Genomic DNA, 5,530 nt, shown 5'->3' on the forward strand with positions numbered 1-5,530 from the left:
GTATACCACCATCAGCCACGGCATGCAGGGGGCCTTTGTGGAGAGGTGGCACAGGGAGACGTCTTCTTTCCACTTACCGGTTGGGGAGATGACGATCACCTTGCACGATGTGTAGTGTCTTCTCCACTTGCCGATCAGGGGGACGCTGTTGGACCACTTCCGGATCCAAAGGATCGAAGCCAGTGAGTGGATGGCGCTCTATTTGGGTATGGAGCTAGAAGTTGCTGACTTTGAGTGCCAGACGACAAATGGGCCTCATATCCGGTTCACCACGCTGAGCGCTTATTTTGAGCACCACCTTGTGGCGGCGGCCGAATCCGAGGAGGTGGATGACGCCCTATTTGTGCAGTATCACCGTGGCTGCGCTCGCCGGTGTTGGTACATGTTTGTGGTAGGCGTTGCACTCTTTGTGGACAAGAGTGCAAGGTACGTCGATGTGACCTACCTCCGCTATTTCATGGACTTGACTACCGTTCACCAGTGGAACTGGGGGTCAGCTATTCTGGCATACTTATACCAGAATCTGAATGAGGCCTCCAACTGGAGGACGAGACAGTTGAGCGGATCCTGCACACTACTTACAGTACGTTTCATTTTAATTATTTCACATTTATTTATGTTTCGTATTTATTTTTAACACATTATCGTGTTTGTGTTTCAGAGCTGGATCATCTCCTACTCCCCCCACATCCACGGCTTCCACGTTTCTGGTCATAGTTGGTTTAAGTTTGATGTTGCAAGAATTATTGTGTTCTTTTTTTATCTGCAAATTCTTTTGATAGCATTAGTTACCAATGAAGTCGTTATACCTCAGCTGACTGGTGCGTTTGTCTTACGGGTGTTTACGGTGCGGTTTGAGCGGTTTTGACGAAAAAAATCATTCGAACCGCAGGAGAAAAAATCGTGCGGTTTGGTTTGGTTCGGTTGGCATTTAAAAAAAATCCGAACCAAACCAAACTAATGCGGTTTGGTTGGTTCGGTTTTTTTATAAATATTTTATTGAGTCATATATACACATATAGATGACAACATAACTTTGTATTTAGACATTCATACACTATTAAATAACAACAAAACTCGTCATATTTTGACAACAACTTTTCATTTAATATGTAAAAATTAAATTAGACAAAAGTGGAATAAACATAACATAATAACATAAAACAAAATAAAAATATTATAATGAAACAAAAAAAAAATAGAAGAGACGAGCGATTAATGAAAGTGAAAAATTAAAAACAAAAGAGCTGAGAGATTAGAGAAAAAGATGTGAGATGAAAACGAAACTGAAATAGAGAACATTTGCATAAAAATGAGAAGGTGAAAAAGAAAGAATATAAGAGAGTAAAGATTATAGAAGAGGAAATATGTATGTGGCAAAGAAGGCGTGATAATGCAATTAGAGAATCGAGAAGATCGGGATTGAAATCATATGTGTAAGGATGGGAAAATTATTCGTAATCATAAGACTAATGTATAATAGGTTTAAGTTTGGGTTGAATGCGAGTTAAGTAAAAGTTAGGTTGTAACATAATGCGGTTTGATTCGGTTTGGTTCGGTTTACAAAATACAAACCGCAAACCGAACCGAACCGTGCGGTTTTGTTAAAAGATGACCCAAATTAATCCAAACTAAATGTTGTTTTTTGCGGTTTCGGTTTGATTTGGTTTAGTTTGTGGTTTTTTATTGGGTTGGTTTGGTTTTGAACACCCCTAGTTTGTCTATTACTTTTTCTTATAAAATGTTAAGAGTTAAATCCTCATATATTTTATCCAAATCCTATTTGTCTTTAAAAAGAATTTGTTTCTTTTCAACCAAATGCACCAAATTGTTGTTATCCAAATGGTCTCTTCTTTATTTTCCGCTGTCTTCCTTCTTTAATGATGTCAGATAGTTTACTATCCATTCCATAATAAGAATTTCTTTACCCACCTCTCAACCTTCTAGGTCACCTCTGGTGAAAAACCATATATACCTCTGACTTCGGAAATGCATTTCCGAAAAGCAAGAAAATGATGTTTTCGGAGATGCATCTCCGAAAGCGCTTTTTTTTTTAAAAAATTTGTCTTATTTCGGAAATGCATTTTCGAAATACTGCGCGTTTTGCAGATTAAGGAAAACAGCCCCCCTCCCCCATTGATTTTACCCTAAATCATCTTCAAACTCAACCCCAAAGAGATTTTGTGCAAACCACTTCCAAGGCTACATCAGAGGCTCCAATAACCTTGCTATACTACATTCAAAAGCCCTCCAATCTCTTCAATCAGTAAGCTTTTCGATTTTTAGATCTATGATTAAAATTTCTATTAGGGTGTTTAGAAATAGCAAAAATTATATTGGGGTAGGTTGGTAATGCTATTTAGGTTGTTTAGAATGATTAAACATAGTTTTGAAGTTGGTTTTTAGGGTCTGCCATGGAAGTTGCAGAAAACTTCTTCGCAGGGGTGTTTCGGAAGTTCATTTTCGAAAACACCTCCATTCCTAGTTTCGGAAATGAACTTCCGAAGTTGTCCAGAAATGATTTTTTTAGTTTTTTCTATTGTCTCGCATTCTTATTGATTTCAATTGTTTTCAGGAACATGGCAGGCAACCAAGCACGCATCAGACAGGGTAGAGAGACCTAGACTGTGTCGGCTAGATGCGAGCGGGCAGCGCAGCTGGCGTCGAAGCAGGGACGGGGGCAGGGCCGGGGACGTGTACGGGTTCCCTTGCAGATGGACGAGGGTACCTCTGCATCTGGATCTAGGAGTCGTCTGACTCGGGTATCTTCTTCCCGTCAGGGAGAGGAGGAGGAGGAGGAGGCAGTGACATACCACGAGGCGGATGACGTACCAGATGTTGACCCTCCACACGGGGAGGAGGAGGAGCAGGAGGAGGGCTACCTGGGAGGGCCCAGTGACACTACCGTGTTAATTACCTACCACAAGCACGTCGCTCGGCGTATCTGGGGGGGAGGTATTTTTTATAATTTGCTCGACTTTATTATTTAACCGTTTTTAATTTAGCCGTTTATTCAACATTCTCTTAACGGTCTAATTAACATTATTTTTTATTTGTTTTTGTTGTAACAGGAGAGAGACACTTTGAAAATGGTGAACCACTCCCGGAAGGTTTTCCGTCTCTTTAAACCGGAGGCTGAGTGGTTTAACGACGCGGTGACAGCTTCAGGGCTTAGTGGGCTCTGCATGACGGGGTATACCACCATCAGCCACGGCATGCAGGGGGCCTTTGTGGAGAGGTGGCACAGGGAGACGTCTTCTTTCCACTTACCGGTTGGGGAGATGAAGATCACCTTGCACGATGTGCAGTGTCTTCTCTACTTGCCGATCAGGGGGACGCTGTTAGACCACTCCCGGATCCAGAGGATCGAAGCCAGTGAGTGGATGGTGCTCTATTTGGGTATGGAGCTAGAAGTTGCTGACTTTGAGTGCCAGACGACAAATGGGCCTCATATCCGGTTCACCACGCTGAGCGCTTATTTCGAGCACCACCTTGTGGCGGCGGCCGAATCTGAGGAAGCGGATGACGCCCTATTTGTGCAGTATCACCGTGGCTGCGCTCTCCGGTGCTGGTACATGTTTGTGGTAGGCGTTGCACTATTTGTGGACAAGAGTGGAAGGTACGTCGACGTGACCTACCTTCGCTATTTCATGGACTTGACTACCGTTCACCAGTGAAACTGGGGGTTAGCTATTCTGGCATACTTATACCAGAAGCTGAATGAGGCCTCCAACTGGAGGACGAGACAGTTGAGCGGATCCTGCATGCTACTTACAGTATGTTTCATTTTAATTGTTTCACATTTATTTATGTTTCGTATTTATTTTTAACACATTATCGTGTTTGTGTTTCAGAGCTGGATCATCTCCTACTTCCCCCGCATCCACGGCTTCCACGTTGATTCTGCTTACGAGGACGCCATGCCCAGGGCCGCCCGATACGTTCTCCAAAGGGGGAACAATGCTGTGGGACCATACCGTGGGTACCTCGACCGCAAGATGCACGATGACATCTGTTGGAGGCCATTCAGCGACTACACTGATGTTGTCCCCTTTGACAGCATCTCGTTATATTCTGGCTGGTTGGCCCGCGGGACCAACACCATGGTGCGGTATCTCCCTGAGCGGTGCATGCGGCAGTTTGGATTTGTCCAGATGATACCCAGGTCACCTTTTGAGGCTGTTCCCGACACAGTGACCCGAGTGCAGCTCACTGGCATATTTGAGGATTGGGAGCGTCATGTGGTCCCAGAGGAGTATCGTCGCATTCGGGTCACCCAATACTGGCACAGTGTGGAGGGGTATGTCACATGGTTCTATCGGGTGTCACATCCTCTGATGAGACCCGACGCTCCCGGCGCTCCTAGGCCAGCACACCAGGAGATCCTGGAGAACCAGCAGGCCGAGGATGACCACGCCATTGATCTCCTGCCGATCTGCCAGCGGATAGAGATGCTTGGGCGGGACGCGTTGGATCGAGGTATCGTTCATCAGGGCGATCCAGAGGCAGTCGCCGTGATGGAGAGGATCGTCACTGATGCGGGCAGTGCGGCGGCATACAGGCGGCAGAGGAGGTCCTAGGGAGAGAGGGTTAGGCATACCCAGTAGGGGTCCGAGCTTATTTTTTGTGTGTTCGGATTATATATTTCGCACATTATGACTTGGTCTGTATATATTATTTGAATTTTATTTATTATATTAGTATTTTACGTTGATATGTCGTTTGTTTTGTTCGGTTTTTCCGTTTTGTATATATATACGTTTGTATATCTTTCGTACGGGACTATTAGAAAAAGCATAAAAAAAATAAATACTTCTGCATAATTCGGAAATGCACTTCCGAATTACACTGAAATCTGAAAAAATGTGTTTTCGGAAGTGCATCTTCGGAAACACCCCCCATTTGGTGTTTTCGGAAATGCATTTCCGAAGTCTGAAAAAATTTAAAAAAAAAAAACTTCGAAAATGCATTTCCGAAGCAGGGATAAAGTGGAATTTTCGCAGGGGGTGACCCCCAAACGGATGTGGGTTAAGAAATTCTCTTCCATAATTTATAAATATGTATATACTCTTTCAATAGCTATTAAATTTTTATTAAGAAAATACAGTTATTAGAAATAATAATGAGTAATGACGACTACTTTAATCAAGAAGTGGTATATAATAGCACTGTAAATAAATTTTGTGTACGATTAATGGGGTTTTTCATATAACAAAAGACTTTATTTAAATAAATAGAAATATATATTCACACTACTCTTAATTATGAACGTTTCAGTTTGAAATTATAAACCATTTAAAAAACTGAAATATTAAGACTTTTACGAAAAAAATTAATAATTATTTTTTATTATATATTATTATTATATCTTCTAATTCTTTTAATTTATCTATGTCACTAAAAAGTGATGATTTATAAAATAAAATATAATTTCTTTTTTATACACAAAGATAATTAAATTATTAATTTGTAAATATTACTCAAAAATATTTTTAATTTAATGCTGGATTATTTATTCAATAATAACATT

Source organism: Vicia villosa, linkage group LG1, assembly GCF_029867415.1.
Source record: "Vicia villosa cultivar HV-30 ecotype Madison, WI linkage group LG1, Vvil1.0, whole genome shotgun sequence".
Lineage (NCBI taxonomy): Eukaryota > Viridiplantae > Streptophyta > Magnoliopsida > Fabales > Fabaceae > Vicia > Vicia villosa.